At 47.3% G+C, this 13391-nt stretch overlaps 1 protein-coding gene across 3 annotated transcripts in view; it reads right to left on the bottom strand.

Moving 5' to 3' along the window:
• Positions 1-3359: 3359 nt before the first annotated feature.
• Positions 3360-13391, bottom strand: part of SOBP (sine oculis binding protein homolog) — a 172589-nt gene continuing 162557 nt past the window's right edge. For all 3 annotated transcript variants that reach the window (XM_003121331.7, XM_013992735.3, XM_084962140.1), the window contains one exon: positions 3360-4751. The gene's annotated coding sequence lies outside the window, so the exon portion shown is untranslated. The remainder of the gene's footprint in view (positions 4752-13391) is intronic.

Raw genomic sequence — 13391 nt, 5'->3', positions numbered from 1 at the left:
TCAGGAAGGCCACAGTATCCACCTTCAAGGAGCCCGGATAATGTGGAAAGGACAGTTCGAGAAGAAATCTTGGTCCATTTCAGCAAAAGCCGTGGGAGCCAGAGGGAGAAGCAATTTACTGCCCCTTGGGGAGGTCAGGCTCGACTTCTTGGAGGAGAGGTAGCATGTCATCAGAGCTTTGAAGGGGGTGGTTTGTGAATTAAAGATAATGGTAATAAGGGGGCCTTTCCATATGCTGGGCATAGGAGGTATGAGGCAAATAAGGCAGGCTCCCAGGCCTTAAGGACTTTGCAGATTAGCATAGGACAGAAGTGCGTGAGCTGCTGGACAAGCTGAGTGTCCTGTGCAGGGGATGGAGGTGGGTGTGGAGGGGTGCTAGCCCAGTTGGGAGGGGAGAGGTGGTGCCTGAGGGTTCTCCAGGAGACTGTTACCAGAGTAGTTGCCTGAGTCTTGCTGGGCTGCAGAAATTGCCCAGGGAAGACAGGGAAAGTCATTCAAGTCCAAGGCAGCCTTCTGTGCAAAGACAAAGGAGGGGGAGAGAGCAGGGAGCATCAGGAAACAGCACCTAATTCAGCAGGTGGAGCACAGGTAAGGTTAGGGTGCATGGAGCAGGTGGGGCTGGAAAGGCCAGCAGGGGACAAAGTGGGGAGGGCTTTGCCAGCCACCCTGTAGTCCACAGGTAACCGCCAAAGAGCTGTAAGGGGCATGTGACATGTCCCCTAATGGGATCTCATTGAAGCTGGTCAAGGAAGCTAAGACTGAGCTCTGGGGTAGAGGAAGAGCCAAGGAGGGGAGGGTGTGTGAGTCTTGAGTGCTTTTGCACTTGGACCTCCAGCCCTGGACTTTGGCTTTGTCATGTGGGCAGCATGAGCTGGCACCAATAAGCCTGCTTGCAGCTACAAAGATGCCCTTCCAATGTCAAGGGAGCACCTGCAAAAAGAGAGTGGCTTTGCAAAGCTGTGAATCCAGGCTCTGGATGTGCATTTATATAAACCCTGGAAACTTACAGAGAGATCCTGCTGAGATCAAGAAGTGGTCTACCTTTCCCACAGCCCCATTCTCCACTGTCTGTAAAAGCCACTGGGTGGGGGCTGTGAGCTTTATTCTTTTCTGGTCTCCCCTCAGCATCACACAGGGGGCCTGCATTTGGTGGGGTTTGATAAACCACAGGGAATTCACTGCCTAACTTCTCAGAAAGCAGAGTGGTCTCAGCACATCCCCACACCCAACTAGGTGTGGAGGGCAGTGACCAGGAACACCCAACTCTCTGGCTTAGTTTCAAACGACAGCCCCTTTAGAGCAGGACTGAATCACTGCCACAAACCAACAGGAGGTCAGAATGACAGCTCCCGAAGATGTCAACAGTTTTTCTCCAGGTTAGATGTGTGGCCTGGGCTCTGGTGTCAAACCTCCTGGCTTGGAATCTCATTCTGGAACTCACTGGCTGTGTGATCTCGGGCAACTGCTAAACTCCCTGAGCTCCCAGTTCTTTAGATGCAATAAAGGGAAAATATTAGGACCTTCCTGACAGGGTTGTTGTGAAGATTCAATGAGATTAATGTACATGTACTCAACATGGGCTTGTAACTGTTGGCATGATAATTTCTACTTCTCGCTGAATACGTTTTTGAGAGCCCAAGAGGATTCTGTATTCGGGGAACATTAAGATTAAGAGAAGGAAAAGAACGAGGAAGAGGTGTGCTGTCTAATGAGACGCCACGGAATCTTTTCTTGTTGGAACAAAGGGTCCTTTTGTTGCCTGAAGGGTCAACGTATTTGCCGGTCGATCCTGGACTCTAGACAAAAGCAAAATCAATATCCTGGATGACTGTGTCTACGGCCAAGTCCAGATGAATAAGGCTACCAGGGACTGTACACCAGACAGCCCCAGTGGGGTACGCCCCCCCCCACTTCCTCGGCTGAGTCTGAGGCCTTCTGATGGAGTCATAATCATAACCCCACCAAGGAACCTCCAAGATCCAGCCGGGAACCTCCAAGATCTCTCAGGCTCCATGAAAGAAGGAAACCAGTCTGCTAGAATCCACTTTTAAGATGGTTATTTAGAGAAGATTGTGGAGGGTGCCTGAGTTTTTAAGGAATATTTGATTTTGAGAAGGCTAAACTAACTCAGTGTGGACTCTGGATAGGTCAATTTACCTTCCTTTCTAGGCTTTGGGTTTTTTTTCATACATAGAACAAGAGGATTCGTTCAGATCTACATGGACTAGAACTAGGCATTAATGTGCTTTCTGTCTTAGAAACTTTCTGACATTTAATTCAGGTACCAAAGTAAAACCAGACTGACCCCTTCCGTTCACACCCCCACCCCACCCCCACCCCCCAGAGGTACGATGATGTACTGATGGCAGCTTTGCTTCCACTGCACCGTGCTTCTTGAGCCTTAGACCTGAATCCTTGGAGCCAGAACAGATCAGGACTTGGAGAGCATACTTGCGAAGGGACACCCAGTCCACAGGGCCAGGAGCTCCCTCCAAAGACACCATGTATTGCCAGCAATGGACTTGGGGGCCAAGCGGACCCTCCAACAGACCACACCGGCTCTTCTTTGCAGAGAAGCAGGTTTGGAAGGGCCACCGTCACCCTTCTATTTCCACATCTTTTGAAACTTACTAGCTTCGTGAAAAAGATCCCCCCCAACCCCTGCGGGAGGAAGGGGGGGGAATGAACACCCTCTGTAACAAGGAAAATACCGACAATCGTCATAATAATGAGAAAAGCAAAATAAGCACATGTAAGTGCATTTTTTCTTTCTTAGAGATTTATTTTTCTTTGATGAGTTGGACACCGGGCAGGGAGAGAGGAGAACGTGGGAGCCCCGCAGGGAAACGGGCACGCAGAGGTGAGGCGGCGGCGCCCTGCCTGGGCGGATTTGGTGTTGGGGTCGGTCGGTCGGTTTAACTGGTTGCTGGAAGTTTTCCTTTTATTCACTTTTATAAATCTCTCCCCGGGCTTGCGAGCTCCCCCTCCCTCCCGCCCCATTTCCCCTGCCCCCCCAATTTCATTTTTAAAAAGCGAGCTCGCTCGCCAGGTGTATCCCCAAGCTCTCACAGCTCTAATAAATAAGGAGCACCTGTAAAACAGTAGCTTGACGTGTTAAGTGACTCTGTACAAAGGAGAATATAGAAATACAGTATGTACACCGCATCCACGGGCCCGTGGTGCTTCAAGGCCAGCGTGACACCGTCCCGGCCTCGCCCGCCCCCCACCCTCCTGCTGCCGGCTCAGCGGCCTGTGGGCAGGGGTCCAGGCGGGGGACGGGGGGCGGGCACCCGGACCCCTCCAGAGGGAACAATTGCTTTATTGGAGTTAGTAAACAGATACACTGAATCACAAGGTGATTTGATTCTTTTTTTTTTTTTTTTTTTTAGTTTTCTTCTTTTTTTGGATTTTTTTTCTTATTTTTTTCTTTCTTTTTTTTCTTTTTTCTTTTTTTTTTTTTTTTTTTTTCTCTGTACTCATCAGAATGGGATACTCCACGACTGTCTCGACCAACTCAGTGCCAGGACACATGCTCTAGAGGACTTCTGGACTCGCAGCTACAACTGTACAAGTGCACACAAGAAAATCTACCCTGTTATCCTCCACCCACTGACTGAGGATCGAATTGCACATTTCTCTTAACCATGACAGGAGAAAGCAAACAGTGAAACAGAATCATGGGTGAGCTTTCTCACTTTCCCTCTTGTTTTCATTGGTTTGTCCATACCATTCTAATTATCATGAAAGGGCTCTGCGTATAGAGACATTGCTTCACTGACTTCCTGGATCACCGAAAACCATCAGGGTTGAAATTTCATCCAAGTCTTTCGTGACGCCCAGCAAATATTCCCCCTCGGATTATTTTACACCTTGAGGGCATTTTGGTCTTCAGTTCAACACTCTTGCTCTGTTCCCAAATGGGGCACTATTTAGGGGAATTTAAAGAGAAAGCTGAGAAGAATAAACATTTACCGAGTTCTCTTGGCATTCAGTCTCTGAAAAACCACAGTATAAACTATTCATGCTGCTTCTTACATCTGTCAAATCGAAAATTAAAAGCCATAAAAGTGTAACACTGAAAATATGGCATTAAAAAGGATAAAGGTGGCCTTTGTAAAAATAACAAGAAAAGTATATTAGCCAATAAAATATTCTAACTCTTCATTTAAAAGTGCATCCTGGGCAGGACAGAGATGAAGCTGAAGTGTTGGGACTCCAGAAGGATCCCTCCCCGCCGTCAAAACGTGAACAGTATAGGTCCAAAACCGTACAATGCAAATCACAACTCTTCGTGTAGCAGCAAAACCACAGCAGTTTTTAAAAAGATTAAAAAAAGATTTTTGTTTTCAAATCCGTATCGTCTTCCAGCCTCACCCTCTGAGCCTTGAAGATGGGGCGGGGAGAATACCTACATTGGTCCTTGTGTTTCGTTGGTGTTTTGTTTTGTTGTTGTTGTTGTTGTTTTTTAAACCAGGGGCAAAAATCCCTAAGTTCCTCTGGGGAGAAGCAGAGATGGTGGCAGCAGGAAGGCTGGGCCTGCTTGGTGGGTCCAAGACGTGCTGGCTTCTCTGGGCTAGAGGCCACCGAGGGAGGGCTGCTTCCTCTGAGATGCTTAATGACAGGAAGCGGCTTTATTTGCTTGAGTTTCAGCCAGAGGGGGTGGTGAGCTGACCAGCTGGTGTCATTGGATGGCGAGACATAGTTTGCTCTGTGCCCTCTCTCCACGCAAGGTACCCTGTGAGTGAGCGTTCCTAGAAAAAGAGGACAAGGGGTTTGTTAGAATCCGCCAGACCAACCCCCCACCCCCCTACCCCACCCCCAGGCTGGGGAGAACCCAGGCATGAGTCAGAGCAGCAGTCTCCAGCCGTCAGGTCAGACTGAGATGAGGCCCCAGCAGTGAGGCGGCACAGCCTGATTTCCACACGACTTTCATTCACGGTTCTGCACAGAGTCAGCCCTGCCAGCTTTGTGTGAGGAAATGAAACTCGAGTCGCTTTTTGGAATACCATAATGAGCGTGGCGCACCACGCCCTCACCCAGAGACCGCAACAGCATCCTTTGCAACCAGGCAACTTTCACTCTCCACGTTACTGCACGCTTCACTGGCGGGAGGTGCCTTGGAGTTGCCCAAGGTCACCTCAAAGCCAAGCAAGGTGACTGGGGAATCCTGGTGCTATGGACCTCACCCCCGTGCCCTCGGGTAACAGCCCTGGGGTTTGCTGCAAAGGAAAAAGGCCATGACATGGAATTTTCAGCATGTGAAAAATTCCTGGGAGGTGTAGACCTTTCTTCAAAGGTTTCTTCCAGGGGCAACTGAGCCGGAAGAAGTGTCCCTCTCTGTGGGACTCGCCTGACAAAAGTAAGCCATTCACATCCCTCCAAAGCCAAATCAAGCATGGGATTGGATCCCTGGGCAGAGGGTCTGAACAGTACCGTTCACCGGGAAAGTCAGTTTCTGGGGAACGCCCATCCCAACTTCCACCACAGATTTGGGGCTCTGCCTCTCTATCCCTACTGGTTTATTTCATTTGCTACCAGTCTCTCGGTTTGAAACACAACCTCCTGAGGACACCCCCAGGAAGCCCAGCCACGCAGAAGTTGGGCAGCCAAACTGAGGTCTGGGGCTGTCTGTTTTGCTCACATCCCTACACCCAGCCCCAAGTCTGGCTCGACACATGTTTGTCAAATGAATGAGAGTCAAATAGCTCCTGTCCCCCATGTCCCCAAACAGGACCTTTTTTCCTGCCAATAAATGGGGATGTGAGAAATATGAATGGGTAAAATTTGGCTCACATGAGGTGGTGACAGAGGACTCGTAAACATCTTTACAACTGTTGAGATTATTCCTAGAACAATGAACAAATAATTACAGGTGGCAGAATGTGGAACTTGAAGGGACCCCAGAGATAATATACACAATGTCCTCACTTTATAGCTGAAGAAATGGAGGCCACAAAGAGACCTGGAAACTTGCTCAGAGTGTCTGTAGCATGAATTTAGTACAAGTGTGAGGAGGTCAAAATGCCCACGGGAAGGACTCCGTCCAAGCTTGTGCTTTGAACCCCGCTGTCCAAATCCTGGTGTTAACGGTAACGATAATAATGATCAGCCAAAAACAAGGCTTGAAAATCTGAATGTGCATGACAGGAAATGCCTGAGTTCCCCAAATCACATTAAATCACCAGGTCTGTGTGCATTTAATATGTATATTAAATAACCAAAGTGAAAATGCAAAACACCACAAATATGCAATGGGAGTGGAATTACAAGGCCATGGAAACCTTTTCATTTGGCATGGTCAGATTTGGAAATGTGGATTATTTATCTCTGAATAAAGGGCTTACTTTAATTTCTTTTCTTTCTTTCTCTTTCTTCCTTTCTCTCTCTTTCTCTCCTTGTTTCTTTCAGTTTCTCTTTCCTCATTCTTTCTCTTTCTTTCTTTTGACAATGGCAAGAAGAGATGCAAAACTAAAATCTCCAAGAGCTACCATCAAATGAGAGGTCACAAAGGATTGGGAAGGGACCTCGGAAATGACAAATGGATCCAAAGACAGTGTAGCTTCTTCTGGGGACAATTCTCTTTTGTTTAGGAAGCACAAGCTAGAACTTGCTATGGAGGGAGGAAAGCCTTCCCCATCTCTGGGCTTGGGACCAAGAGTGACCAAATCTTATAGTCAGCGGGGACTTCTGAATCCTTTCTTTGAAAAGGAAAAGAAAAAAGAAAAAAAAAAGATGTTTAATGCTTTCTTCCAGTGACTGGGAAACACCATGGTTCTGAATTACTTAAGAATGCTACAATTGCTTTTTCAAGGATGTAGCTTTCTTTCTGAATGTAATCTTGACCCTCCAAAAGAGGAAAATCTCTCAAATAAGTTCCCTTACATTAAAATCGCCTTTGGACAAAGGCCAAACATGGACAGTGTCAGCTTACTTGGAGACAATCTCAAGGCTTTCATAAGGGACTGGGAAAACGGGATTATAATGAGAGCCATTCTGGAACCTTAACTACAGCGTTTGCCATCCCAAACACTATAATAATCATCATTATTTTCTGGTATCTATTATTGTCTAGTAAATAATATGTGCTTTCCCCCAAAGTTCTAAAGGGTGCAGCTGCACCACACTCTATTTTTTGCAGCCCCACTCCTGCTGCTCGGAAAGCCTCCTCACACCAGGCTTATTTTAAGAGAATGGCAAAGGAGACGATCTGTGCTCTGTGCCCTTCGTTTCCTTCCCTCTCACCACACACTCGCCGAGTCTGGAGTCGGGGACACCTGCCAGGCCACAGAGTGGCCAGAGGGTGGTGATCTCTAGGGACATTTGAGGAGGGGGTGGACGGAAGTCATCCTCATTTGTCCTTTTGGTTCTGGCTGGTTCTGGGTAGGCCCTTGCTGGTGACACAGGATGGACTCTGGAATCAATGAAGAACCAAGCTTGGGTGTCCCCTTCCTGAGAACTACTGGTTTGCAAGGTATGAAACTCAAAAGCGGGGAGGAAGCAAGCTTGGATTTTTAGAAAGTGACCATGGCAGGAAGGTCCAGAGCCAGAGCTGGTTCCAACTTGGCCTGCACCACGCAGAGGCACCTTATGGCACAGCCTGTCCTCTCTGTCTACATTTCTTGATCTGAGCAAAGAAGAAATTACTACAATAAGTGAGACAGAGACGCAGGTAACAGGCCAGTGTGACTCCTAAGTAGCCATGTGACCTTGAGCCTATTCCTTAACCTCCTCAAGCCTGGATTCTTCCTCTGTGAAATGAAGGCCTGAGTGAGGTTTTTCTATTACATCTTCCATCTCTCATATTCTGTGACTGTAGGATCTTTGAGCTAAAGCCACATCAAGTTGTTATTAATGAGTAAGAAAGACTATGAATTTCTTGACCCTGAAGTCCCAAGTTTCAAAGTCTTCTATCAATCACACATACACACTCACCTTTGGTAGGGATTTTTGGAATGTCCCTTAATGCAGGAGGTTCTGGGGAAGTGGCTCTACTTGTGCCATCTGGGTTTTCCTCTGAATTGAGGGCTTGTCTGAAGGCATGACAACTCAGGGCCCTGTTCTACGCACACAGACACACAGAGCCCACCCCAGGTACTGGGTATGCACCATATATGAAGACCAGCTCCATAGCACATGGACTCCAGCGGGCATGTACAACCAGGTGTCCTCAGAACACCAGGTCCAGCTGCCCCTTTTGGCCAGAAGAATGAAGAGTGTCCCCCATGGAGTCATGGTGGCACACCAAGTGCATTGCGTGCGCCTCTGTCCCCCGGCACTTTCCCTTTTCATCAGGAAAGCACTGCTAAGAATGTACTGCGTGACTTCTCCTCCTTCATCACAGCATTTTCAGAACATTAGAGAAAACAAAAATAGGCCTGAGGATCAATAACTTCTTTCAATGTCGATACTGTCAACATAGAGTCACTCTCACCTTTTCTTCTTTGGCCTTTACAGCCTAAGACATATGCTGGTTACATTTAAAAGGAAATGTTATCATTTCCAGGCAACCACTCCCCAAAGTAAGTGTGCCTCCAGAGAAATTGTCTCTTATTCTACATGCCAACATTTCCAAGACAGTCCCTCTGTGGTACAAGATTCCACCTCTACCAGGAAGCCTGCCTCCATTAATCTAATCCATTTTCCAAACCTGTATTCTTCTTTGCTTTCTCAAATACCTTTGCATTGGCATAATCAAAATCCAGTAGGTCTGTCCTATCTTATGTGTCTAGAAAACAAGTTCACTGGGACTGTCATATTTATTCCCCGGAGTCCAAAAACCTTTGGCATCAACTCTGTGATGTGCAAGAAATGCCCACTGCCAGGCTGGCTTGCTTTTGTCCAGTGACCCAGGCCCTGCCCGTGATGCCACTCACTTGGGCACGTTGGCCCATCACTTATTACGGTTAAATACAGCTATTACGTGCTGGCTCTGGCCACGCTGTTTATCTGGGACAATAATGAGTCCCTCAGGACTGGGCTGCTCTCAGGTAGCCGCAGCTATTCTTGGACACTCACAAGGGTACAGACCTGTGGTCAATGAACAGAGCCACCTGTAGCAGCTGATAAGCCCGGTGTGATGCCAGATAGTGAATGGTCTCTGCACTAAGCTCATCCCAGAAGGGCCAGGGCTTGGTGAGGTCTGCCAAAAAAGTGATTCCCTTTCTCCCCCATCACCATTGCTGCATGAAAAGTTTTGAAGTGGCTTTTACCAAGTTGGAAACCATTTTCATTTACGAAGTAGATGGCATCTCTTTTCTTATAGCTTCCTAATTGATGAAAGTAATTTAAAAACACCCCTTCTCCTTTCTAGAGTGATTGGTATGGGAAATAACCTGTGGTGAGGAGAGGGCTGTGGGACCAAGGGTAAGCTTCAGCTCAGCTCAGTGCTGGGCTCTGATCTCAATTACAACTCCATCACCATGGTGCTGCCCACCCTGTGGCTCTGATAAGCTAAGGCTCATATGTTTAAAAAAAAACAAAAAACAAAAAAAACTTAAACCAAACACAAGGCCTTGCTTTTATTTTCTTTCTTTTTGTCTTTTTGCCTTTTCTAGGGCCACTCTCATGGCATAGGGAGGTTCTCAGGCTAGGTGTCCCATCAGAGCTGTTGCTGCCGGCCTACACCAGAGCCACGCAACTTGGGATGTGAGCCAAGTCTGCAACCTACACCACAGCTCACGGCAACACTGGATCCTTAACCCACCGAGCAAGGCCAGGGATCAAACCCACAACTTCATGGTTCCTAGTCCAATTCGTTAACAACTGCGCCACGACGGGAACTCTATTTTTTTTTTTTTTAATCATTTTCTCCTTTAGCAGTATCTCTTATTTTACTCTTTAATCAATAAAAATCACAGCCACATAAAACTCCCTACTGGGATAACTCCACTTTAATTCTTTGTTTTAAAAATTTAAATTTTGCTTTTCTTTGCTTTCCTGGTTCTATGAGTTAAATGGGTGAAGAGGCCATTCATACAAGGGACCACTGCTATCTCCTGCTGACCTCTAAAAGTTCCTGGGGACAAAGAACCCTGAACCATCAAATCCCCCCTTGGGCACTCACCAAAGCCTTTATCTGCACCCTGGACGATGGATCTTCTTTATCTCAAATCTTTTCTGGAACCTGAGAGTTAGAGCAAAACAAATTACCCTATCTCTGGTCCTTTTCTAAAAGCAGGCAGGAATTCATGACTAACAGTGCACATTTTGGCAAATGCACTGGAGAAAGTGGCTACATCCATTCACGAAAGAGAAAAATAACTTCATGGTACAGCTAATTTTTTGCCAGAAATTTAGAGGAGCCTGGAGCCCACTCCCCTCCTGGCTTTCAGGACCAAGCACCTCCTACGATGGTTTGGGAAAGCTGCAGTGTTTTCCAAGAAAGGAGTCAAAGTTTACTGAGTACCTACTTTAGGACAAATATTGTGCTAGGCACTTTTATGTATTTCTTTCCCTTGAAAACAAGTATATTTTGTATACTACTTTCATTGAAACAACAACGCTGCCGAAGTATTTATTACTGTCCCCATTTTACAAATAAGGAAGCTTTCCAAGGAAGGTTAATGAACTTGCTCAAGGGCACCAGCTAGCAAGGGGCAAAGCTGGATTGAAGCCCAGTTCCTACAACCCCAAAAATCCACGCTCCCCTCCATGGCATGCCCCCTAGACCAGGTTTCCACCTCCCCGCTTCTTGCCTCTATAAGCAGGGGTCATGCTGTCAGAGCTGGAAGGGGCCTTAGAGACATGCATCGTTCAGTCCCCTTGCTTTGCAAACAAGAACCCTGAGACGTTATTTGATAAGAAATAACAACTGGGAGTTGCCATTGTGGCTCAGCAAAAACGAACCTGACTGGTATCCATGAAGACACAGGTCCGATCCCTGGCCTCACTCAGTGGGTTAAGGATCCAGCTTTGCTGTGAGCTGTGGTGTACGTCACAGACGTGGCTTGGATCTGGCATTGCTGTAGCTGTGGTGTAGGCCGGCAGCTGCAGCTCTGATTAAACCCCTAACCTGGGAACTTCCAGATACCTCGGGTGTGGCTCTAAAAAGCAAAAAGAAAAAAAAAAAAAAAAGAAAGGAAAAGAAACCCGACAATTACATTTCCATTCAAGTCCTATCCACTACACAAACTAGCTGAGGTTGGTTCTCGTGCCTTCCAAAAAGTCTGCCTTGGACGAAAAAAAGTAGGTGTTTATTGTACTGAGTTGGTTATTTATTTAGATAATGTGAACACGGTAGTCTATGAAAAAAAAGGGAAGGGAGAACCTAGAGAAAAAAGGCAGCTTTATATGTGGTAAGTAGCTATGGATCAATAGATTTTAAGATCTCAGGCTAGATCTGGAAAAGAAGTCTGACATTTTATTTATTCTTTACAACCAGCCGATTAGCAGAGAGAGAGAGAGGAGAGCTTCATATTCATGGAAACTTCACTGTAAAGAATAAGAGCAAGCATACTGATTCCCTGCACCTCCCCACCCCCCCAAAAAAAAACCAGCCCTGGAGATGGAGAGAGAGGTTAATAACTGCTTTTTTGCAACCCTTCTACACTTCAATCCCAGATGTTCAGGTTCAACCTATCTCCTCTCTGAAATCAGCTGCCCAGTGTGAGGAAGCGAGGCTGCGGGTGACAAAAATATGACTCTGGTCCTTGGCACCGGGCGTGTAACTCAAGCAGCTCTGGTCGTATCCCGTGTCCCACAGAGGGGAAAGGCAGATGAGGACTCAGGTTCTAATCCTGGCTGCTGCACACCATGACCTTGAGCTCTTGCTCTGTCTGTCCCAGTCTCTACTTGTAAAAGTGGAACCAGACATCTTAGGAGAATTTCTGGAACAGTTTCCCTAACCTCCGAGGTGAAAGGCATGGAAGTGTTTCATTTCCTTCCATTACACACTGCGGAAAGACGTTCTGGGCTTCAGGGGCCACTATGACAATTCTTATAATGTGCTCCTACTGTATACATGCCAGGTGCCTCCTGGGCATTTGACTCCTGTTGTTCACACCAGAACCTGATACCCCTATTGAAGTAGGGGTGATTGCTCAGTGGTTTTGCAGGCTGCCAGTCAGATCCCAGTGATGCTATTTACTGGCCATTGACTCTGGGTAGGATATTTAACCCCTCTGTGCCTCAGCTTCTTCATCTATAAAATGGGATTAATAGTGGTATTCCATTGGGTTGTTGTGGGCATGTAACATTTGGAACATGGCTTACATCTAGAAAGTGCTCAGTAACTATTAGCTGTTACGCTGATTTAATGAAAAGAATGTAGGCACAAGAGGTTACAAAAGTTGCCCAAACGCACTGTTAGTAAGAGACAAAGCCAGTTTCCAGATCTAAGCAGACATCACTCTGTACTTTTCTCCCAGACATCACAGCCTTTCTAATAGGACAGTAAGTCCATTTCTAGGGACCCAGGATGTGACATCCTCTCCATATGTTTTCTTATCCATTCCTCACAGCAACTAGAGACTGAGGCTCAGGAAGGTAAAGTTGCTTCCTCCCTCTCTTATTGACTGGCTCTGTTGGGATTTGAACCCAGGTCAGTCAAAACCCCAAATCAGATGTTTTTATTCCCTCAACCATGCTGCTGCCTTCCTTGGCTACCTGGGGCCCACTGTCACCACCGGTGGTAGCTTCAGAAAGCCTATGGCTTGGGAAGTAAACAGGATAAAAGGACATCTCCAAAAATTGTCTAACTTCTGCAAAAGTCCCTGCAGGCCCTGGGAGGATCTGGTTCAGCTTCTGTGTAGATCTCAGAAGGTGTCTGAGGCAGAGCAAGCCACCCGCCGCCCACCCCCGACACCCCCAAGCCTGGTGGCTGCCTTCAGTCCAAGGACAGAGCTTTGGGATCACTACAGCTGCTGTCCAGGCTCCATGTCCATCCTCAGGGAAATCCTCTGCTAGGCAGACTGCTGCCTGCCTCACATGCCCATTAGACGACCGCCGATGGCCTGCACCACGCCCTGCCCTGCTAACCTAAGGCTCAGAGCAGCTGGTCCTCAGAAGGGTGGAGGCCCTATTTCCAGGGCAATCTGGACCACAGCCAGCACCTCCCTTGACTAACTTTGGACTGTTCCATCAGTTGTGAGGTTTCCTTCCACTGTGTGCTTATGAAGCCTCTTCAGGCCGAATCTCGGTGCTAAGAATCCATCATCCCCCCCCCCCGCCCCCCGCACTGCCATGATGGCTTTGCATACTTAAAACAGAGACATGGCAGGCTTCATCCCTCACACTGCAGCGATAACATCCCACAATGTTCAGAATCAACCACTGGTCATTAGCCTGTCATCAGAACGCAACGATCGGCTTCAGTGACGCCAGTCTTTCTCTCGCTTCCCTCCAGTCTACAAACAGCTGCAGAAAGACTTCTCCTCAAACACAGACTTCCTCCC

This window comes from Sus scrofa, chromosome 1, assembly GCF_054392235.1.
Source record: "Sus scrofa isolate SSC_HxYL_T2T_F1_AM1 chromosome 1, Sscrofa_HxYL_maternal_Yorkshire_Landrace_v2.0, whole genome shotgun sequence".
In the NCBI taxonomy this organism is placed as follows: Eukaryota; Metazoa; Chordata; class Mammalia; order Artiodactyla; family Suidae; genus Sus; species Sus scrofa.
The sequence above is the reverse complement of the archived record's forward strand: the minus strand, read 5'-3'. Positions and strand labels throughout refer to the sequence as shown.